Raw genomic sequence first — 26553 nt, 5'->3', positions numbered from 1 at the left:
GCAGCATAAAAACTGAGAGAGAGCGTCAATTTCCCTATTCCAGCAATGTTAACAGAGCGAGCGCTTGGGTCCAGCCGCCGACATTTTCGGCACTCTGTCTATATATGCAGAGCTCTAACACCTGATTCTAAAGAGAGACGCATGGCGAGGACTCCTTGAACTTCACGTTCCCCACTCCCGTTTGGAAGGTGGGTGCGAAGCGCACTTGCCTGGAAATCCCAGCGATTGGTAACACTAAAGTCATAAAACTGTGTCGCTCTCCTGCGGGGGTTTATATAGCACAAACAATAGCGTGCCAGCGTCACTGCTGATTTGAGTTGTGAGGAGGTTGAACGTGTGAAGTCTGGTTGGCAACTGAAGGTGACTGCAGCAGCTTTTGTAAGTCCATTGTTTTGCTTTTATTATGGAAATGGAAGTATTTTTACTTCATAATTCACGGTTCTTACGCAAATCAAATATTGGTGTTAATGTTTAATGACTGCAGATGCAACCAGGTTTTGCTAGAACAATATAGAGTTTGAATCCTTTGTTCCTCGATGCGCCATTTTGTATTCGTGTTTCTATAGAGTTGTAGTCTACATCGTTTTAGATTTTGCTGTTTTAACGTAGCCTATGTGACCATACTTACTGCAGTATTATTTAAACTTCTGTAAATAATTATTATTATTTAATATTTTCAATATTTTAAAGGAACTTCGTAATGAATTCAGTGAAATCTTCCTTTCGGTTCGTTCTAGAACAATGACAGAAAAGTTGTAATCATATTAAAATGCGGGACTTAAATAGTAGAATATAAAACTTAGTGGACTTCGATAGGTACTAAGAACAATAACATGTCGTAGGCCTATACGGTGGACTAAAAACACAACTACTTACTCTTGTTTCAAATGTCATAGTTTGAAAGCCATATCGATGTTCATTTATACATCAGAATAATGTATCGTGCTCTTCATACTTACTTACTTACTTACTTACAAATGGCTTTTGAGGAACCCGGAGGTTCATTGCCGCCCTTAGATAAGCCCGCCATCGGTCCCTATCCTGTGCAAGATTAATCTAGTCCAGCGTTTCTCAAACTTTTTTTGAAGTGGGGACCACTTTTATAACAGAACAGTTCCGCGGACCACCTTACCCTTGTTCCCTTCAAAAGCAAAATTTATCATTTTTGTAGCATTTTTTAATACCAGTATACTTATATTTTAAAATAGAATTAATTAATTATAATACTCTTTTATTTATATTTTTTATAGCCAATCACAAGTAACTTATAACAAATTCTGTGCATTGTTGATTCATCGCTTGCCAGTTAGTTGTTCGAAATCCTGCTTATGTGATCCACGCTAGTACTTGTCCATGTCTCTGTTAAATAGTGCCCATTATAAATAATGGAAAATTGGCTTCGATCCGGATCTTTGAAAAGAAAGGAACTTGATGATACGCTTCATTTAGGCAGTGCTAATACTTCAGAAGCTGTGTGTGAAGAAATATATTAATTATAGCGCCATTAAAGAAATATCTAGTCCTAGTGGTAGCTATTCAAAGAAAAAATACTTTCGTAAATATGACAAGAGTTAATTGGAACTTGTATTTGCATAGTGTGGCAATGAGAGTGAAACAAAACCTCGATGCATTGTTTGTTACGAAGTGCTTTCAAACGAGTGTATGAAACCCGCGAAATTGAAACGGTACTTAGAGACGAAACACGCAAGTGTAAAAAGTAAACCTGTCGGATTTTAAAATAGGCGAAGTCTAAAATTTCTTATATCGTCATCTGGAAAAACAAATAAAAAGATTAATGCAGAAACATGCCCGATTTTCAACAAGTAAAGATGCAATTTGGCACGTTCTATTATTGGTGTATGCCGTACAGTACGTGCCCATTTCAATGTGCAGACTGGGTGTCGGTAAAACTATTAAGAAATTCATCAATACACGAAAATGTTCGGTACTTTGGTCCTCTGTTATGAATTCGAGTGGTCTCTGGCTGGGTTAGAGGCTAGCCAAATATACAGGGAAAAGATGGCTAAAATTCCCACATTTATGGTGCTTTACATCTCTCTTTTGTTGCTGAGTGTAGAGTGGGAAGTGGGTATACGGGTAGGGTAAGAAATTTAATAAAATATTAGTAGACTACTGGGAGAAAAAGTAAAAGGCTATTGCCATGTGTCCTTTCTAAACTCTGAGATTTTCAGCTGTAGTGGATACGCAATTCGTTTGAATTTTATTTTTTCATCTGTCTTTTTTTAAGGACCACAAGGGCAGAACTCGAGGACCACAGGTGGTCCGCGGACCAAAGTTGAGAAACGCTGATCTAGTCTATATCATCATATCCCACATCCCTCAAATCCATTTTAATATTATCCTCCCATCTACGTCTCGACCTCCCCAAAAGTCTTTTTTCCCTCCGGCCTCCCAACTAACACTCTATATGCATTTCTGGATTCGCCCATATGTGCTACATGTCCTGCTCATCTCAAACGTCTGGATTTAATGTTTCTAATTATGTCAGATGAAGAATACAATGCGTGCAGTTCTGCGTTGTGTAACTTTCTCCATTATCCTGTAACTTCATCCATGTTAGCTCCAAATATTTTTCTAAGAACCTTATTCTCAGACACCCTTAATCTCTGTTCCTCTCTCAAAGTGAGAGTCCAAGTTTCACAACCATACAGAACAACCGGTAATATAACTGTTTTATAAATTCCAACTTTCAGATTTTTTAACAGCAAACTACATAGATGACAAAAGCTTCTCAACCGAAAAATAACAGGCATTTTCCTTATTTATTCTGCGTTTAATTTCCTCCCGAGTGTCATTTATATTTGTTACTGTTGCTCCAAGATATTTGAATTTTTCCACCTCTTCGCAGAATAAATCTCCAATTTTTATATTTCCATGTCGTAGAATATTCTGGTTACGAAAATAAATTTCGGAAACTTGTTTCTTTTAATTGATCATGGTATGAAGAGTAGTCTAATTAACTTATGTACATTTAGTTTTGAGCAACTACTAAATGTACGTAGCCTACTCTTCATATCACAACCAATTAAAAGGAACAAGTTTCCGAAATTTATTTTCGTAATTCCCCAGAAAATACTGAAAATGTACAATTTTCTTTTCTTTTAGACTACAGGCTTCTTTGATAGGTCTATGTATGCAGGCCTAGTGACAGTGGTTTTAGTTTGCAGCTACAAATACTTCCAACTTAAAAATCGTTTGATACTTAGGTCTACCTGTATTTTTAATGCAATTTGCTGTACTTCCCCCTTACTTCTTACAAATTAGTAACATAAAAGGAGAGCCTACATGAGTGTATAAGAATATAGGTAAGTATGAAATTAATTTTTATATTGAAAGTACCATTTGTAGCTGCAAACTACAAAAAATGTGTTTATTATACATCTCACAGAAGTCGGTAAGTGAAAAGAAAATTGTGTTTCCTTTGGTGTACGATTTCTGGGGTAAATACCTGAATTTTTAAGAATACCAGGTTATAGTTTTTTTTTCGTTTAACGATAGATCTACTATGTCTATCGCAGTTATCAAGTACTGACAGAATTAATTTCGGGATAGTTTATTACCGAGATGAATGTCTCAGGATTCGCTGTGATATTTACCTGACAATCGTACTGAATTTGTGGAAAATTTCATAAAAATAAACCAATCACATAAGTATCAGACTAAGCGGGATGTAGGCCTAGTCTATATGACTCACAGCGAAATGTGAACACAATGGCAAGAGTTAAAACATTAAATATTGTAAATATAGTACAAGACTATAACTTAGTCATTTGTGACTGTCGAAACATTTTCTGCACAATTATTTTCCTCCAACAGCTACAAAGCTTGAGATTCGTGTTCAGACACGTAAAGCCTCGTTCACGCTTTTCAAGTAACTTGAATATAAGTTAACTTACGTGATTTCAAGTAATCTGAATTCAAGTCGCCGTTCAGACATATTCAAGTTATTTTGTTTTCAAGTAGGATAAAATGGTGTCGATGGAAGTTATGCAATTAGGAATTTCTGTATTAACAAGCCTCTGGACCAGGGAAAAGATAAATATATTGAAGAAATGGGAGCTGCGTTGTAACAAAATACAAGTAGGTCTGATTTACCATAATTGAAAATGATTATCTTGAAGCTGTTACAGTTCCCAAAAAAAAAAAAAATCTATCAGCCACATTGAACTATGCCAGTTTCGGCCGATAAAATGTCATCCCTTCAAGCAACACTCTTCTTAATCCCTCCTATCTTCCTCACTTCTTCTGTATCTACAGTTCAATGGTTTTTAATTGTCTTTCATATCTCATCTGTGTCCACTTTAAAATCTCTGCTGCTCAATTCTTCAATGAACTCTTCCTTCCTTGGCAGCTTCATTTGCATTTCTGTCACGAAACTTTGTAGTTTCTATAATCCACAGGCCTTCGTGAATTTTATACAACTTCAGAAACGAACATATTTGGTCATTATTTCATTTACTATTGTTTCCTATTATTTTTAAGTTCCCAGTAGAACAGAAAAACAATCAGCTGTTAATTTAACGCTCTTAAAACAGCTGTTAATTTAAATTCCTGCGCTTTTCTCCTTGATTTCAAGTTATCAAGTGACGTTCACACTCTTCAAGTTGTTTCAAGTGTCCTTCCAAGTCAAGTAAAAAGAAGAAAGAGATTCAACTTCACTTGAAACTTGAATTCGAGCCGTTACTTGACTTCAAGACAACTTGAAACATAGTTCACACTTTTCAAGTTCGTCGAATCTAGTGACTTGAATTCAAATTACTTGAAAAGTGTGAACGAGACTTAAGGTAAAAGCTACGTGGTACTCAGTGTTACCAACTTCAAAATTGACACGGTTCTTAGATTCATAATAAAAAAGAAAGAAAACAGGAAAGCACTGCCTAAACAATTAAATAATGCAATTTGTTAATAAAAATTCATTATTTGAGTCGGTTGGAGTCATAACTCATTTGTTCCAGAAATGAAAATTTTCACAAATAAGGGAAAACATATTTGTAATACTTGGAGTCCATTTTCTTCACAATGAAGATTGATAAATGAAAGAGCAATGATTAAAAACTACTATTCAGATTTGTAACCGTATTTATTTATACAGGAGTAAAAGTTATTTAGCTTTAAATTACGAATCACATGAGTTTTGACAATGACTTTTGGATCATAAGTGTTCTGAGATGCTCCGTTTGGAACACGTGAGTTTAGAAAGTGGCCAGTTGGGATCATGTGGGATTTGACAGCAACAAATTAAAATATTACACAAGAACATTGCCTCAAGCATATTCTAAAATTCAATGTAAAAGAATAGGTGTCCGATTATTAAATTCTTCAGATGAGTACACTTTACAAAATAATATAGTACAGTATAAATTGAGAGAAGGATGTCACAAATCTTGGAATATTGAAATTAGATATTATAAAAACAGTCTGAGAATTTACTGTGGAAATTTAAATTCCAGTGGGCTAAGCTATTGCCAGAGTTACTGTAATTATGACACAACATTCTAGAGACGAGAGAAAAAAAACTAAATTTTCTTAGAAAAGCGGGTTCTCCCCTTATTTGAGTCGAACCCTCAATTTACAACCTGCAAAAGAAATACTGATTATAAATTTTATCAAAACTCACATTTTTGTTACTACGTTCCTTTATATCACACAATTAATATCTGCTTCCATCAATTCGCACATATGTTCAGTATTGTCCAATTGATTATTATTCACGGCACCATCAATGACATATATGTAAAACTCGAATATTTATTGTGATAAAACACTCGATCCTGCTTAATTTACCAATACATCAGCAGGAGCCAAGTAGAATCAGAAAAGAATATTATAACCTTGCTAATTTGACCTGGTTTCTTTTCGTTATTTCTGGAGCTGCTATACATTTCTGTGGTCGTCCTCTCTCTCCAACCGGTGATACGTTCTCTTCCATAATATTACGTTTACAAAATGCTCAATTACAGCCGCTAAATTCACTGATATTTACAAAAATAACAAGACACATGCAAGATACTCATCCACAACCCTGTTCTATACAACAAGAAGTGGAGAAGCGGGAGGGAAATACTGATCGGTAATTGGTCGAGAAGCGCTATACAACAGAACTCTCAAGATCCAGTGGATCATGAGACTTTTGACAGAAACCGGGACGTTTGTCGCCCATTTACACAAGCATCATGTAAGAAATGTGAAAAATTAACCTCTGAATCTTGTTCTACGCAGATAACTGCATGGGAATATAACGGTATCTCAATTTTTCATTTTTGGAGCATGTGAGTTATGACTCTAACCGACTCAATCACACTTTTTGTTTAAACAATTCTGCACTATTTTTGTCCCTTATTGGTATCAATCAACTATCTGAAACATCCTCTGAATAAGACGACACTTATGAAGCGCTGGATTCTGTTCTAATTTTTACACGAGGTCTTCTGGTAGTTCGTAGTTGTGACAACATTCCTCTCCTTCCTGAGCCCAAATCCAACATGTATACTCTATCACTGCATATTATAATATGTTAACGTTCAAACGACTTCTTGGTTTAGATTTTCATTAGATTCATCATTCATCTGACTAAACACTCTTTCAAGTTCGGTGTTAGAATGGGGGAAACGTAATAATTGAGCGTGTCTTGTAAAGGCGTATCCACCTCTCATCACTATAGAAGTTAACCTCGGCCCAAAACTTCACAATATGCGTAACTTTACACCATTTTACATTACGTAAATTATCCCATTGCGATTCAATGCCTGTTCTATTTAGTTCTATTAGTCTGAGGATTTTAAACTGGTTCAAGATATTCCACTGGGGAAAACAAGTAGGGCCTACATGTCCCTCACTGTGTTAATATTTTGTGGACGCTGCACAGTGGTGGGGAGAGAGAAGTGAAATTTTCGTCACCGGATCTCTCGTCATTGTACCACCTAGTCACTCCAATTTTGTCACCAGGTGTTTTGGTCACTTCGACTTTTTGGTCACCCGATGTTTAGGTGACCAGTACACATTTTTCTTTTAAATAATCATTTATTTTGACAAGTAAAATATCCACAGGTAAGCTTATACTAAGTTATATAAAATTTAATGTGATTAATGTTTCACAATTGCCACACAGCATAAAATGTTACATGATTTATGTCTTAAAATTTCCACCCAAACTGTGTCCGATGGCTCTGAGGTATGTAAGAACATCACCATCTCCTTTATAATCAGGGTATCGTTCTGCAATATCCTTCTGTGTAAATCCTCCACTTTCGTCTTTTCACGAAATAATAACCTTACAATGACATTTAAATCTCGTTATACTTATAAGCGTAACCACGGAAACAACCTTACAATGACATTTAAATCTCATTATAATTATATGCGTAATCACGGAAACAATCTTACAGTGACATTTAAATCTCATTATACTTATATGTGTAACCACGGAAACAATCTTACAATGACATTTAAATCTCATTATAATTATATGCGTAATCACGGAAACAATCTTACAATGACATTTAAATCTCATTATACTTATATGCGTAACCACGGAAACAACCTTACAATGACATTTAAATCTCATTACAATTATATGCGTAATCACGGAAACAATCTTACAATGACGTTTAAATCTTATTATACTTATATGCGTAACTACGGAAACAACCTTACAATGACATTTAAATCTCATTATAATTATATGCGTAACCACGAAAACAATCTTACAATGACATTTAAATCTCATTATACTTATATGCGTAACCACGGAAACAACCTTACAATTACATTTAAATCTCCTTACACTTATATGCGTAACCACGGAAAAAACCTTACAATGACATTTAAATCTCATACTTCAGTTATATGCGTAACCACGGAAACAACCTTACAATGACATTTAAATCTCCTTACACTTATATGCGTAACCACGGAAACAACCTTACAATGACATTTAAATCTCTTACTTATATGTGTAACCACGGAAACAACCTTACAATGACATTTAAATCTCATTATAATTATATGCGTAACCACGGAACAATCTTACAATGACATTTAAATCTCATTATACTTATATGCGTAACCACGGAAACAACCTTACAATGACATTTAAATCTCATTACAATTATATGCGTAATCACGGAAACAACCTTACAATGACATTTAAATCTCCTTACACTTATATGCGTAACCACGGAAACAACCTTACAATGATATTTAAATCTCATACTTCAGTTATATGCGTAACCACGGAAACAACCTTACAATGACATTTAAATCTCCTTACACTTATATGCGTAACCACGGAAACAACCTTACAATGACATTTAAATCTCTTACTTATATGTGTAACCACGGAAACAACCTTACAATGACATTTAAATCTCATTATAATTATATGCGTAACCACGGAAACAATCTTACAATGACATTTAAATCTCATTATACTTAATTTATATGCGTAACCACGGAAACAACCTTACAATGACATTTAAATCTCATTACAATTATATGCGTAATCACGGAAACAATCTTACAATGACGTTTAAATCTTATTATACTTATATGCGTAACTACGGAAACAACCTTACAATGACATTTAAATCTCATTATAATTATATGCGTAACCACGAAAACAATCTTACAATGACATTTAAATCTCATTATACTTATATGCGTAACCACGGAAACAACCTTACAATGACATTTAAATCTCCTTACACTTATATGCGTAACCACGGAAACAACCTTACAATGATATTTAAATCTCATACTTCAGTTATATGCGTAACCACGGAAACAACCTTACAATGACATTTAAATCTCATTACAATTATATGCGTAATCACGGAAACAATCTTACAATGACGTTTAAATCTTATTATACTTATATGCGTAACTACGGAAACAACCTTACAATGACATTTAAATCTCATTATAATTATATGCGTAACCACGAAAACAATCTTACAATGACATTTAAATCTCATTATACTTATATGCGTAACCACGGAAACAACCTTACAATGACATTTAAATCTCCTTACACTTATATGCGTAACCACGGAAACAACCTTACAATGATATTTAAATCTCATACTTCAGTTATATGCGTAACCACGGAAACAACCTTACAATGACATTTAAATCTCTTACTTATATGTGTAACCACGGAAACAACCTTACAATGACATTTAAATCTCATTATACTTATATGCGTAACCACGGAAACAACCTTACAATGGCATTTAAATCTCGTTATACTTATATGGGTAACCACGGAAACAACCTTACAATGACATTTAAATCTCATTATAAGAACTTACTTATATGCGTAACCACGGAAACAACCATACAATGATATTTAAATCTCATACTTATATGCGTAACCACGGAAACAACCTTACAATGACATTTAAATCTCCTTACACTTATATGCGTAACCACGGAAACAACCTTACAATGACATTTAAATCTCTTACTTATATGTGTAACCACGGAAACAACCTTACAATGACATTTAAATCTCATTATAATTATATGCGTAATCAAGGAAACAATCTTACAATGACATTTAAATCTCATTATACTTATATGTGTAACCACGGAAACAACCTTACAATGACATTTAAATCTCATTATACTTATATGCGTAACCACGGAAACAACCTTACAATGACATTTAAATCTCCTTACACTTATATGCGTAACCACGGAAACAACCTTACAATGACATTTAAATCTCATTATAAGAACTTACTTATATGCGTAACCACGGAAACAACCATACAATGATATTTAAATCTCATACTTATATGCGTAACCACGGAAACAACCTTACAATGACATTTAAATCTCCTTACACTTATATGCGTAACCACGGAAACAACCTTACAATGACATTTAAATCTCTTACTTATATGTGTAACCACGGAAACAACCTTACAATGACATTTAAATCTCATTATAATTATATGCGTAATCAAGGAAACAATCTTACAATGACATTTAAATCTCATTATACTTATATGTGTAACCACGGAAACAACCCTACAATGACATTTAAATCTCATTATACTTATATGCGTAACCACGGAAACAACCTTACAATGACATTTAAATCTCCTTACACTTATATGCGTAACCACGGAAACAACCTTACAATGCATTTAAATCTCTTACTTATATGTGTAACCACGGAAACAACCTTACAATGACATTTAAATCTCATTATAATTATATGCGTAATCACGGAAACAACCTTACAATTACATTTAAATCTCCTTATACTTATATGCGTAACCACGGAAACAACCTTACAATGACATTTAAATCTCATTATACTTATATGCGTAACCACGGAAACAACCTTACAATGGCATTTAAATCTCGTTATACTTATATGCGTAACCACGGAAACAACCTTACAATGACATTTAAATCTCATTATACTTATATGCGTAACCACGGAAACAACCATACAATGATATTTAAATCTCATACTTATATGCGTAACTACGGAAACAACCTTACAATGATATTTAAATCTCCTTATACTTATATGCGTAACTACGGAAACAACCTTACAATGACATTTAAATCTCATACTTAAGATATGCGTAACCACGCAACCTTACAATGACGTTTAAATCTTATTATACTTATATGCGTAACTACGGAAACAACCTTACAATGACATTTAAATCTCATATTTATATGCGTAACCACGCAACCTTACAATGACGTTTAAATCTTATTATACTTATATGCGTAACCACGGAAACAACCTTACAATGACATTTAAATCTCATTATACTTATATGCGTAACCACGGAAACAACCTTACAATGACATTTAAATCTCATTATACTTATATGCGTAACCACGGAAACAACTTACAATGACATTTAAATCTCATTATAATTATATGCGCAACCACGGAAACAACCTTACAATGACATTTAAATCTCATACTTAAGTTATATGCGTAACCACGGAAACATCCTTACAATGACACTTAAATCTCATTATACTTATATGCGTAACCACGGAAACAACCTTACAATGACATTTAAATCGCGTTATACTTATGCGTAACCACGGAAACACCTTACAATGACATTTGAATCTCCTTACACTTATATGCGTAATCACGGAAACAGCCTTACAATTACATTTAAATATCATTATACTTAAGTTATATGCGTAAGCACGGAAACAACCTGACAATGACATTTAACTTAAATCTCGTTATACTTAAGTGCGTAACCACGGAAACAGCCTTACAATGACATTTAAATCTTATTATGATTACATGCATAACCACGGAAACAACCTTACAAAGACATTTGAGTCTCATTAAAATTTTCTAATAAAACATTAATAAAATATTAAATGTAATCGGTGACGAGAACACCGGTGACTAAAATGTAACCGGTGGCAAGAACGCCGGTGACTAAAATGTAATCGGTGACAAAAAGGTATAATGACGACATCTCCGTGACGAGAATTGCTAGACCCGTGGGAAGACACCTGTTTGACGCGAAAAATTCGAAGGACCATTCTGATTTTGATGAAACTAAGCTATGCTTAACTTATGTTGTCAAATGTTTTTCCACGTGCTTGCTCCAAATATTTAAGTTGATTATTTAACGACGCTGAATTAAGTACTAGGTTATTTAGATCGATGTAATTGGTGAGAGGAGATGATGCTTGCCGCGATGAGACCAAGGATTTCTCCATAGATTACCTAACATTCGCCTTACGATTGGAGTAAATCCAGAAGAAGACAACCAGGTAATAAACTCAAGCAGGAATCGAACCAACGCCAAGAGGAGCTTCTGATCACAAGACAGACGCCTCTGCCGACTGAACTAGGCCGGTGGCTTCCAAATATTGTTAACGCATGTTTACAGTAGTAGTAAGCTTATACACTTTTCCTTTTAAAATAGGCTACACTTCGGTGAAATTTTAATTTTCTTACGCGATTAAGATATATTTTTGAATATTAGTACACATATACAGGCTGAACCTTAAGTACTGTTATTAATTTCAGGGCGTTATTCTTTGAGATATTTCAAACAAAAAAGCTTAATACAATTTTGCTCGTTTTTGTTTTCTTTTCGAGATAAAACTTGTTTTATATGAAACATTTCATTGCGTGTTTTGGGAAAGCTATTGAAAATTCGCAATATGCTAAGGCAATTTAAAACAACAGTGTATTATGGTAATAAATGATTGAGAGAATTTCAGTTTTGTCTTTTAAATGTGCAGAAATTTAATTCTAACAAATGTAACATTGTAAAATTCGTTTGCAGAACGAAAAATTAGATCAAATTTCTGCACATTTTAAAGAACAAAGCTATATTTATTATCATAATACACTCCTCTCTTAAATTAATTGAACATATTGGGAATTAAATCAATGGCTTTCTCAAAACATGCTACGAAATGTTTCCTATAAAACAATTTTTATCTCGAAAAGGAAGCAAAAACGAGCAAAATTGTATTTAATTTCCTTGTTTGAAGTATCTCAAATTATAAACTCCTGAAATCAATGACATTACTTATGGTTCACTCTGTATTGCTGCATGTAAGATTAAATAGCCTCTGTACAAAATTAAATCTCCTCTGGTCCAAAATTATGTTAATTTTAAAAATTATTGTAAATTTAAATTATACCGTGTTTTGAAAAAATTGCAATTTGTTCTAGGCCTATTAAAATCAAAATGATAGCCTTACCTTTCAAACTCTCTCAAACATAACTTGCTATTTACTAAGCCTACTGTTTTCACATTATTGCTAAAGTGCTAAGAAAAAATTATTTTAATACAGAAACAGATAAAAATTGTGATGTGATTTTTATAGCACTTTAAGAATAATGTGAAAAACCTAAACAGAAAGTTATGTTTCAGAGAGTTTTGAAGTTACGTAGAGCAGATTTTAGGCAAACATTTTTACTTTTGTACGAGAAATAGTGCTTTTTCAAAATACATTACAATAGGCTTACAATTTAAATTTACAAAAAAATTATTAATTCATGTAATCCATCAAATTAAATAACATAATGTACAGAGGGATGCAGCATGATGTGTGTTGAAAATTTCAAAGCTCTATCTCATACAGTTCATCCTGCGACCGCTAAGCTCGTTCACTAAACATCAACCGTGAGTTGTAACAGTAACAAACTTGAATAGGCAGAAAAATCTTAGGGAAGCCGGAGGGAAAAAGACCTTTGGGGAGGCCGAGACGTAGGTATGAGGATAATATTAAAATGAATTTGAGGTAGGTGGGATATGATTGTAGAGACTGGATTAATCTTGCTCAGGATAGGGACCGATGGCGGGCTTAATGTGAGGGCGGCAATGAACCTCCGGTTTCCTTAAAAGCCATAAGTAGACCTAAGTAAGTAGGCCTATGTATGCAAGCAAGGTTGATTAAAATTTTAGGTCGATAGGAAGTCGGTTCTTGATTCTGGTGGGAAACGTAAACTTTCTCCCATGAGAGTAGCGGAAAGGGACTGAACCGGTTTTTAGGTTGTTGTAGAACTTCCTATAGATCGTGCGTGAATAAACTGATGGTGCCAATAGCAGTGTCTCTATGTAATTGACTGTTAAGGACAAACCAAGAAGAACTGAGTGAGATTCGTAGGGCTTTTATTTTGAAATGATTGCATGCGTTTCATTTCAATTAATTGCAGTTCCACCCAAAACAGGAGAGACGTAAAGCAGTAGAGGTCGTTACAGAGATGTGTACAGTGACATGCGATTTGCTTTAAAGATGATTTCTCGTTGAGAAGCAGATATAAGTTAGTCCTACAAGGGAACCGTCCTAGGTCGTGTAGTTTGAATTTAATTAAAGTGCATTATTTAAGCTAATTTTCGTTCGTGAAACGTGATGGTAGTCGTTCATTTCGCTTTCTCCTCGTTTACGAAATACTGTATAATGACATTTTTTTATTGTTGTTTATTGTTAGTAAAATAACATTTACAAAAATACAGTCTTAATTCTTCCCTGAAGGAGTAAAAATCGTGCTCAAGGAGTTATCTAAACACATACTTAGGCCCTAACACAAACAAAGATAATTATTTGACACAAAGCGGGTCGGGAAAAAAAATTATAGAAATAAATAAACTTCAAAAATTCAATTTCAATTTTAACAATTTAACTCATACAAATAGGCCTACATATAGATAATTATTAAATCAATATATATTCTTTAAAAATTATATTCCTAACGCTATTTTTGAAATTTCTGATATTAAAATTTTCCAAATTTGGGTATTTTTCAATTATTTTACTATAATAACCTTGAACTAAAGTAGGTAGCATAGCTAAGAGCTGTGCTTTGTGAAACACTTTGGTTCCTGTAGTCGTAGAAAATCGGATCTTTTAGTTCTATATTTATGATGATACAATTTGAATTTATTACCATTTTTATTTACGAAGTTTAAGGCAATATAATAAATTTGTTTGATTTCCGGATGAGTAATCTTTTATTCTTTTTTGAATAATTACGTATTAGTGGAATTACATTAGAATTACAAGCATTTCCCCCATCCTAAAATGAGTGAAAGATGCCATGGATTGCACTACTACTTTTTAATGTGAGTTAGGAGAAAATAAATTTGCTAGGGCATTAATGCGAGAGCTGTGATACGGTGTCGCGAAGCTATGAGGATACGAGTGCGCGCAAGAAACTGTATAAGTAGCAACGATTTTCAAGTCTTTATATTTCGTAAACGAGGAAAAAGCGAAACGAACGACTATCACTACATTCCTTAACGAACGAAAATTAGTTTAAAAATGCATTTTCATTTAATTCAAGCTACACGACCTGGACAGTTCCCTTGTTAGTGATTCTTGCGTATGCCAGTTCAACTTCTTGATATGATTCCATGATACGTGGCAATCTAAGTGCACTCCGAGATAGTTTACAGCTTCATTCTCGTAATTGAACTCATACGCAACATGGTCCTGAAATACATAACAAGTTGGTGTTAATACGAATCACTGTAAACATAATTTTAAAAAAATTCTTGAAAGTATGGAGTTTTCTGTAACCATAATCAAAATTGACGCAACCCTTTGATCGATTTAATTAGACAAACGTGGAAATTAATTATTATATTATAAGCTGCGATTAAAAAAAACAGCAATCCAGATGACAATGAATATCAGAACCTTTATGACGCTCATAATATTATATTAAATTTATTATAGGTATAATTTACTGAATCTAACAATATCGCATTTTTATAATCAAATTATAATACTTAAGGATAAACACCAATGTAGGTACAAGTATTTCTCCTTCAAACAATTGATTACCAAGTTGACTTCAGGCACATGACTTTAGCCTATGTGTTTATAGTTACTATTACTGCCACCAGATAGCGGACTGTCGCGTCGCAGCCATTTCCAGAGTCCGCCATTCCCGGACTCTGGCCATTCCAAGCGTGATCCGCTCCTTTAGGTATTGCGCAACGAGAGAACTGCAGGTAGTGGCACGCAGGGTTGCCAGATTGGCGAGAAATCGAGGATTGGTCTACTCCGGAGTCCTCTTTGCGACTAATATTTGCTCCAGGCGATTTGCTAATTCTTGGGCTAGTAGAAATTTTGGGGAATGAAATTTGGACTGTTAGAACTACTTTTCATTTTTAAACATTCCTTTTTCATTCGTTTTTCTTTGAGTTTATATTTGGTATTACATAGATTTTCGAGTCGTAAATCAATGACGCTCTTCTAATAACTTAAACGATACTCAGCTATGGGCACAAGGGGGGAAGCATAGAGGGCGAATGAAGATTCCCCCACCCTCCTCACGAGCCGTGGTGTGTTTCTTACCAAGACGCTCTCATGGATTCGGTCTCGCAATGGCGGAATATGTTAACCATGTAGCCGTGCACAAAAGAGCTAAGCTAATACGTATTTACTTACTTACTTATGGCTTTTAAGGAACCCGGAGGTTCATTGCCGTCCTCACAAAACCCGCCATCGGTCCCTATCCTGAGCAAGATTAATCCAGTCTCTATCATCATATCCCACCTCCCTCAAATCCATTTTAATATTATCCTTCCATCTACGTCTCGGCCTCCCTAAAGGTCTTATTCCCTCCGGCCTCCCAACTAACACTCTATATGCATTTCTGGATTCGCCCATACGTGCTACATGTCCTGCCCATCTCAAACGTCTGGATTTAATGTTCCTAATTATGTCAGATTAAGAATACAATGCGTGCAATTCTGCGTTGTGTAACTTTCTCCATTCTCCTGTAACTTCATCCCTCTTAGCCCCAAATATTTTCCTAACCACCCTTAATCTCTGTTCCTCTCTCAAAGTGAGAGTCCATACAAGTCCAAGTGAGACAACCATACAGAACAACCGGTAATATAGCTGTTTTGTAAATTCTAACTTTCAGATTTCTGACAGCAGACTAGATGACAAAACTTCTCAACCGAATAATAACATGCATTTCCCATAGGCTATTTAGTCTGCGTTTAACTTCCTCCCGAGTGTCATTTATATTTGTTATTGTTGCTCCAAGATATTTGAATTTTTCCACCTCTTCGAAGGATAAGTCTCCAATTTTCATAGTTTCATTTCGTACAATATTCTGGTCACGAGACATAATCATATACTTAGTCTTTTCGGGATTTACTTCCAAAGCTTATCGCTTTACTTGCTTCAAGTAGAATTTCCGTGTTTTCCCAATCGTTTATGGATTTTCTCCTAACATATTCACATCATCCGCATAGACAAGAAGCTGATGTAACCCGTTCAATTCCAAACCATCTCTGTTATCCTGAACTTTCCTAATGGCATATTCTAGAGCGAAGTTAAAAAGCAAAGGTGATAGTGCATCTCCTTGCTTTAACCCGCAGTGAATTGGAAAAGCATCAGATAGAAACTGGCCTATAGCCTACGGACTCTGCTGTAAGTTTCACTAAGGCACATTTTAATTAATCGAATTAGTTTCTTGGGAATACCAAATTCGATAAGAATATTATATAGCTAAAACTATTAGGCAAATTATGTATTGTAAAGTATTACGCGTTAGAACACCAGAAAGATGAACGTGAATGTAGCCTATTCGTATTATGAATTTTATTCTGAATTTTCCATCATTAAATGGGCAACAATTTTGGTAATCCTACCTTGAATAGTCTATTAGAAAAGTTTATACGTAAATAGGAATTTGTATTGTATTGTATTGTATTGTATTTATTAACATTCCATGGTATTCATACATGCTTACAGCTAGAATATGGAACAAGTCAAAAAGCTTAATATTATTATAAAATCTTAATTTATAGTCACAGTCTAGATGAAATATATACAGACGAGATTTACAATATAGTCTACTAGTACAACACAAAGTTTTAGTACCGGTATCAATTTCATGAAGTGTTATTGAATGTCATGAATTCACCTACAGAATAGAAGGCGTGAGAAATTAGGTACTTCTTTAATTTGGCCCTAAATAATTTTATGTTTTGAGTTTCATTTTTTATATCGATAGGGAGACTATTAAAAAATTTACTGCCATATAACGCCCTCCTTTTTGATAGCCGATGGAGTATGAAAGTCTTTTTTTGACGTGTAGGCCTATTTATGCTATGAACTGTTGAATTAGTTACTAAGTTTTCACGATTACATACGAGGAAGATTATTAATGAAAAGATATACTGACAAGCCATGGGCATTATTTGTAGTTTTTTTAAAATAGTCCTACACGATTCCCTAGATTTGGCACCTACTATTATTCTAATTACTCTTTTTTGTAATAGAAATATATTGTTACTATCTGTGGAATTTCCCCAGAATATTATTCCAAAACTCATTACCGAGTGGAAGTATGCAAAGTATATTGTTTTTAAGATATTGATATTTACTATCTTTTGCATAGGTCTAATAGCAAAACAAGCTGAATTTAGTTTGGGGGTAATTTCTTTAATATGATTTTTCCTGCCTGTAAGTCGAGAACGGAATCCAGATTTTGTCATATTCAAATGAGAAAATAGGATCTCGCACATATAGTTATGTAGAACCAAAAATAGCTACAAACTTAGCTTCAAATGAATGTAATTTAGGCTATTGTGAGGATTTATTTGTTTGTAAAGTTTTTTTCCTGTGAGAGATGAACACAGATCATGAAATTGAGAACCACATTTCAGGTCTATCAGTTCCATTTGAAAGTCTGGGTCAGTAAGTTTAATATTCATATTGAATAGATTTCGAAACATTTTGGTCATAGGCGAGATCTCCTAATGACACTGCGTCTCGAAAGGGAAATGCGTTCAAACATTTAAGTTTTTTTCAGGACACACAGTATCTGATGCCTTAAATAACCATTTTTAAACTAATGTGCTATCTCTTGTGCAATGTCATAGCTTGCTTCTAATGCAGGATTGAAATTTGATTTTTCTTCCAATTCCATATTAAAATCTTTCACCAGATCCATATATTTTCTTTTCCTATCGTCAACTGAAATACGAGTATAAAATAAGCCTGTCTGTAAAATATACGTAACTTTCAAAACCAATAGGCCTAATTCTGTATGAATTTCGCAGTGCCTTCGTGCGTTATACGCTTTTATATTTTGTAGGCCTAACTGTTTGTTACAATACACACAATGCATTTTATCATTTTTAAATCTGCAATGCTTGGGAAAATTGGCATAAGTAAGTCAGTCCCCACAAACATTTTTTATTAATTTATTGACAACTTACGGAACATCTGCTCGCTTGGGAAAAGATACATAATTTAAACATTTCTCCCATTACAATAATTCATACAGAAGAAAATCAAATCGACTTAAACCCTTTGTGAAGACAGTTTTTTTCCTTCTCCTGTAAAATTAACATTTCTGACTTGTGCCACTTTTCTCGAGCACTACAGAAATATCATGAAATAAGCATTTTCTCATTTCTTTCGAAACATTCGAAGCCTTCTTTTACCAGAAACATTCATTTCGAAACCATACAGTATTATAATACACCACTGACTGCATAACAGATGTTCAGACAGGGTTGCCAGATAAAGGAATCGAAACCGTCGTACTAACTTATGAAAACTGTCATACTGCAGCATAAAATTGTCGTACATTTCTCAACTACCTAATATACTTCTAGTCCACGCTGTGTAATAATGTTTAGCACGTCTAACTGTGAAACGAGCGGGCCGGAGTTCAAATCCCGGATGAGACGAGTTGTTTCCGTTTTTTTTTCCTCGACCCATTAAGAGCAAATGCTGGTTAACTTCCGGCGCTAGAGTCATTTCGCTGGCATTATCACCTTCATATCATTACGTAGCTGATAAAGCATAGCAAAATAAACTATATAGGCCTATATGTCTATCAGTAAATTTTTAGTTCCAATTAAAAATACTACTAATTCATGTTCACATTCACAATGACATTCAGCATTCAAACAAATCACCAACCATTCCTTCATCAGCAATACTGTCATCGCAGTAAGGCGTGCACGATGATGCTTGGCTAGAAACAACTTAGATATATTTAAAGTCAGCAGAAATTTGATCTTTGACCGACGCGGCGGCAGATAGGCCTATTTTAGTATCAATCAATGCGGCGGCTGAAAATTATATCAAGTTAGTTCATCTACAGTCGACTCAAACCCAACACCTCTATAATGTCGGCGCGTTTAGAATTTTTAATGCTACTGCGATACTATTTAATTGATAAAATATTTCCTTTATCGAACAAACAAGGAAGTTAATAAAATTAAACTCGTATTACTTTGATATAACTTAACTGCGCCGTAAACGTGAAACCTAGAGCTGAAGATGACAAATTATGACTTGCATGGCAAGCATAGTTACCAGATCGATTTTCAAAGCATTTCACCCTCCCCTTAAAAGCATGTTTCTTTCATATTAGTCCAGAACATGCTAAACTAAATGAAGAAACTTGTCTAAAAGGGACGAATTAACCATCAATTTTATTTTAATTGTTAACCAACATTATAAGTTTCCAATTATTTTTTCCCATCAGTGAAATAGCGTACGATATGGTACCTCGTACAATTAGTCAAAATAGTCGTATGGCAACCCTGTAGTTCAGGAGAAGTAAACAAACTGCGTTCAGCGCTCCTTAACCGAGGAGTGGGGGATACGTGTCATGCTCCACTTGGCCCTGGGTGCCACGAATCCCCTTGGCTGAGTCGATACTTATTGAAACCCACGTGAATACCTCCATGTTAAACAATTGTGTTACGCCTCCACATGTATTCGAAGAGGCTTCCCCAATCCTACTCCGTCACTTATGAGGAAATAATGATAAGTTATTTATTCTTTCATGTTATGTGTTTAATTATTCACAAGATGCGATGGGTACTTTTAGCCATGTAAAGTGTAACCACCGCACATTGTTTTTAATTTTTACCGTGGTAACCGCTAGATGAATTCCGCGCCGTGGCGTCGTGGTCTAAGGCATCCTGCCTAGGTCTCGCGTTACGGAATGCGCGCTGGTTCGAGTCCTCATGGGGGAAGAAATTTTCTCATGAAATTTCGGCCAGTGTATGGGACCGGTGCCCATCCAGGGAGCTACGATAGGTAGCGAAATCCCGTTACGCAAAAGCTATAACGGCTGGGGGGCTCATGGTGCTAACCATACGATACCTCCATTCTGGTTGGATGATCGTCCACCTCTGTTTGGGCATGTGGCCATGAAGCCAGCAGCCGGCTTGTCGATCTTGGCCCTTCGTGGGCTGTAGCGCTACGGATTATTATTATTATTATTATTATTATTATTATTATTATTATTATTATTATTATTATTATTATTATTAGCCGCTAGATGAAATTACACAAGACTAAAGCACATGATCGTTGTTCTTGATCAGGAAAAGGTAGAATTGAAGGAATTTCGTATCAGTATTATACTGTCGGTACCACTACAGAAGATAGTGTGACATGAAATTAAAATATTGGGTAATTTGTTACTCTAAAAGGTGATTTTCAGAGAAATTATTACGATTTTTTTGTTTAAACAATCTGGCAACTCTGTGCGTCAGTCATTTCACCAGGGCGGCGCCAGCAATGTGGGTGGGTTCAGCGAGTGCCCACACAAAGAGAAACAAAGCCCTGCCTCTGCCCTTTCTGCATGCAACAATCGAAACTTGCCAACCGTGGCCATTACACTTGGCGGAGTTGGGTTGCGGCAATAGTAGTCATATTTCATCGTATCTTTATTGTGTTTTCAATGCTGTATTTTCTTTTAACTTAATCATTATACGAATAGAGAAAATTCGGATACTGCAAAAAATATATATATATATATATATATATATATATATATATATATATATATATATATATATATATATATATATTTGTAAACGATGTCTATAGTGAGGATCACGTAAGAGTAGTTCCTAAAAGGCTAATTTGACCGTCTCTTCAGTGTTGCCAATTAATACTAGATATCACCAAAAGAGGGTAAAATCACAATGCCATGTAAAATAATAATAATAATAATAATAATAATAATAATAATAATAATAATAATAATAATAATAAGCAGTGGCTTCAAGAACACGCAACTTTAACTGATGTATCTCAGTATTATGTATAACAGGAAAACCGTCAATAATAGTAATTTTCTTAAAATAAAATAAGTTTTTTTTTCTATTTTAACAGTGCTTATTTTGTTATTTTTAGTGCATATATCGTGGTTTTTAAGTGTATACGTATATGGATATTTTGCCGTTTTTAGTGCATATGAATCCGCCCCTATTTATAACTATTAACATGATAATGGAACCTGCATATAGGTCTGAAACATTGCAGATATTGAAACTTAACACTTGGTTTAGAATTCAAAACTCTTCTTCTGAACACAAAAATAGCAAGATAGTTAAAAAGCCTTTCAAGTAGCAAACGTAGTAAACTGTCGAACTAATGATTGCAGCAATGGCTAGTATAATGACCCTTGCAACGGAAGTATCTTGCATTGTTCTTTCTATTATTAGACTCAATCGCAGCCGCAGTGCATAACCAGGAGCCTGATATCGTGCCACTTGGAACATTCAAACGTAACACAAAGAATAGTAAAACAAACGCAGCGGCCATAAAATATTTTCCTCTCGTCTAGAACTAACTAATGTAAAGCAACTCGTCATTCCAGAGTTGCCATATGTAGGACTACGGTTATTTTGACTAATTTTACGAGCTACGACCGCACTATGTCGCACAGTGGTTCTTTTACGCTCTGGTCGCGCAAAATTAGATTCTATATTAAAATTATGTAGAAACATTGAAATAACAATTTGTAGGCTACTTATCTTAAACATTTTCCTTATCCATATCGGCATGATTCGAATTCAATTTAGGCTTAATATTAACTCTCAATCACAGATACAGGTATTCCATAGACTACAACACTGTAGGACTTCTGATCTTCATCACAGGATGTATAACTTAAGTAAAATACATGGAAGATCAGTTACGCTAAAATTTTTATTTAAATTGCATTTTTAACTTCATACATGACACTTTTATTCCAATAAAAACACTAGGACTATATGTTTTCCTTTATGTTAATCAAGTAGCTATATCAATTCCATGCAGAAAGTAGTGAGTGCCTCAAATTTTAATAGGCCTAAGTTTATCATAACAAAATGCGCCCCTAAGTTAAATTTGTGCGCCGTGAATGCAAGAGACGAGCGCTAGTAGCTCTAATTGCTCTAGTTGTTAGTATACAACCTACCGTTTCGTCTGCGAGTGAGGTCATGTTACAAGAGAGAATGCAATGAGTGAGGTAATATAGGCTATAGGCTATAATGTGTGTAAGAAATACGGTGCATAATATTAACACTTTTACAGTATTTATACGGGTACAACACTTTCAGCACCTTCTATACACGTGTATTCACCAACTACAAAAAAAAAAAAAAAAAATCTCGCTGGCACGAACAGTAAACACTTCTTTATCAGCTTAGTATTCACTCATAGATCACAAAGGCCAGAGGAAGAGGGAACGGTGATTCACATTTTTTTCTGGACGCAGATTTAACTTGGGCACGTAGTAGACACACGTGTGTGCATTCCTATATATTCTCTATAGTTATAATATATTCACAGTAATAATTTTACCTCCACAGTCGCAGAGTGAGGCGCATGTCACTTCTGCAGCTATGTGTTACTTATCGCAGCTTGTATAACTTAAATATTGAAGAGATAAAATAGCCTAATGTGGTCCTTCCGAGCAGAGAAGTATTTCAATCAAACATTCATTTTATGAGGTCTACCACACATTTATCACTTCAGTGTTTTCTATTATGACATAGTTTTTATCAACAGTAATCTCACTAGAGGTTTTGATTTATCTAGAGAAAATCAAAACTCGAGTGAGATTTAATTGACTATTACACGATTAGAATTACTCCAATACAATAAAATATTAATTGGCTTACGAAAATACAACTGTCTTCAAATGTATTATTGTATCATCTCAACATTACAAATATTACGCTAGATGCATGCTAGATGACAGTGGTGTGTTATGATTATGTGATGTTAACAGGTGTGCGAACTATGGAATCTTTGTTGAACTCTGTAGACGGTTACTAATCAAGAAGGCTTTGTTGATTCCATTTCATTTTTATTAAAACAGTTGCATTCCACTTCAATTATCCGGATCCCAGTAATCAACGTCACTTTACAGATGATTTTCAATAAATCTTAGTATTAAACAATCTCTGATAATATCATATAGCAGAAGCTATAACATAACCTAAATAATATAAACAAGTGTTAGAAAAGTTTTAATTAGGGATAATGAAATAAACAAGAAACGTTTTAATTAACGATGATGAAATAAAAAATAAACATGAATAATTTTAAAAGAAGCAACTATTGAAAGTACTATTTTCAAATTTGAATCTTTAGTGGTTGGTGGTTCAGTTGATGTTATATTGGACGTGTGCGTAAAAGAAGTGAACTCGTTGATGTACATGATGTATCCCTCAACTCATTCAGGATTTCCGAATAGTGCTCTTCATTTATTTGTAAATAGGGTTTCAGGGAAGATGAATAGCTATGACCAGTGATCTTTATTAATTCTTGTTCTTGAATGCCAATGCGAGTTATATTTGAAAGTGCTGTGCATCGACTGGAGTGGTTTGTAATTTTCTGCTTTTTAACGTCCAGACCAGTGCAGTTTGAAATGTTGGCAAACAAAGAAACAAATGCTAGAGTAGTGATAAAAATAAACGAATGCTAGGGACGCGATAAAATTGTGCGATAAGCAGCCATGATTGGTTGAAAGACGTCCTTTCGTACCGTTTTATTGGTCAAAAGTAGTGTGACGTAGTAAAAGTGTAATAGTCATTATAAATTTTGAAGAACATTTTGCAAGTATAAGGTAATGGTGATGATGACATAACGTACACTAATAATGAAGTCCATGCCTGTGGAGTAACGGTCAGCGCGTCTGGCTGCGAAACCAGGTGGCCCGGGTTCGATTCCCGGTTGGGGCAAGTTACCTGGTTGAAGTTTTTTCCGGGGTTTTCCCTCAACCCAATATGAGCAAATGCTGGGTAACTTTCGGTGTTGGACCCCGGACTCATTTCACCAGCACTATCACCTTCATCTCATTCAGACGCTAAATAACCTTAGATGTTGATAAAGCGTCGTAAAATAACCTACTAAAATAAAAAAAAATAATAATGAACAGTTGTCACTATTCACTTTTCTTTTACTTAATGTAGTGTTAAAAGAGTTTTCAATAATATTTAGTTCTCAGTGCTGCTGTAAGTTTCAGATTAAGTTCCTGACAAGGGCGCGGGGTTTTGTTAAATAAAAAACTTCATTGAGTTGCCTATTAGTCCACTTCTCTTTCACGTTTTTTTTTTTTTTTGTGAGACTGCTTATTATACGATCTCACGGCACCAAAAGCATATTCAGCATTAGATGACAAGCCACTTATGGAAGCTTTTTCTGTATTTTCTTCATATAAAATGAATTTCTCTCTAGCCACTTCTTTTTGGGACTGATATTTACTCAGGAGTCGGTGACAAACAAGCAAAATTAACAAGTTTCTTCTTAATAGTATCTTTAAAACGGATTATGTGTAAGTTTTCAAACATTATTTTACAGTAAACAGTTAAATAGTTCAACACATCTTTCTGATTTATCATCTGTATGGCGCCAAACATGAAAAAGATCGCGCCGCGATACCTCTTCTGAGAGTATACTAAAACTTAAATAAAAAGGCAAAGTTGCATAACGTTGCAGCTAGTTTATATAAGAAAGAATAAGGTATTGGCTTTAGTCTTCTGAAAAAAAAAATTGACCAGTGGTCGACAATTCCAAATTTCCGTGTCTAAAAATACTCAAAACTAGAAGTTAAAATAACGATAATTTCTCAATTTTCAAGCAAATTTCACTTTAAAGTAGTAAGTTCTATGGGATTTTTAAAATATCACGAATATAGCACATACCTTGATCGTCCATATCCACCGGTAACCGATGAACATCGTCGAAAAAGCACGTCCTTTCAAGCACAGTTATCGAACATAAGTTACTGTAAATTATGAGCTCTACTTCAGGCCGGGGATGCGATAAGAAACGCCATACTTCTGACTTCTTTTGCAACACAAGAGCTGCACAAATAAGCATAACTATAACAAATCTCGTATCCCTGGATATTATAGTGATTAAAGACTCCATAAAATATTAAAGTATGTGATACTCAATTTTTATATTTTCCGCACCCAAATAGCGAAAAAGGACCACTGTGTGTCGTACGCAATTTTGTTCGAGGAGGCTTTGGAAGCGACAAAATTGTTTTGGAACTTATAATATTGTTTATAATTAGAATAAAATTAATGGTTAATTCGTTCCTTTTAGGCAAGTTTCTTCATTTAGCATGTCCTTTACTAATGTGCAAGAAATATGCTTTTAAGGGGAAAAAATGCTTTGAAAATCTATATGGTAACTACACTTGCTATGCAGGTCATCATTTGTCATCTCGAGCTCCAGGTTTCGTTATACAGCGCGGTTATATCAAAGTAATAATAGTTTAATTAACTTTCTAGTATATTCGACAAAGGAAGTCTTTTATCGATGAAATAGTAGACCTAGGTCTGCCTGCCGACAGTATAGAGGTGTCGGGATTGAGTCGACTGCAGGTGAATTAATTTGACATAATTATCACAGCTGTTGCATTGATTGAATTAAATATCTGCCGCCGCGCCAGTCAGTGATTAAACTTCTGCTAACTTTATAATCTGACCAAGCATCATCGTGCGCATTTTACGGCGATGACAGTGTTGATGATGAAGAAATACTTGGTGATTTGTTTGGGTAGTGAATATCATTGTGGATGTGAACAATAATTTGTAATATTCATAATTGGAAGAAGAAATGGTTGGTGATTTGCGTACTGAATATCATTGTGGATGTGAACAATAATAATTAGTAATATTCTTAATTGGAACTAACATTTATTGGTAGAAGTATATATATTTTTATTGGTTTATTTGACGACCCTTTATCGACTGCAAGTGTTATTTAGCGTCCGAATGA

The 26553-nt window shown here is 34.5% G+C and overlaps 1 protein-coding gene across 1 annotated transcript in view; it reads left to right on the top strand.

The window, feature by feature from the left end:
- Nucleotides 1-292: 292 nt before the first annotated feature.
- The window catches only part of LOC138698272 (uncharacterized), a 64936-nt gene continuing 38675 nt past the window's right edge, over nt 293-26553 (top strand). Inside the window, exon 1 of the mRNA XM_069824058.1 lies at nt 293-378. The gene's annotated coding sequence lies outside the window, so the exon portion shown is untranslated. The remainder of the gene's footprint in view (nt 379-26553) is intronic.

This window comes from Periplaneta americana, chromosome 4, assembly GCF_040183065.1.
Source record: "Periplaneta americana isolate PAMFEO1 chromosome 4, P.americana_PAMFEO1_priV1, whole genome shotgun sequence".
Lineage (NCBI taxonomy): Eukaryota > Metazoa > Arthropoda > Insecta > Blattodea > Blattidae > Periplaneta > Periplaneta americana.
This window is presented reverse-complemented; position numbering and strand designations above follow the sequence as displayed.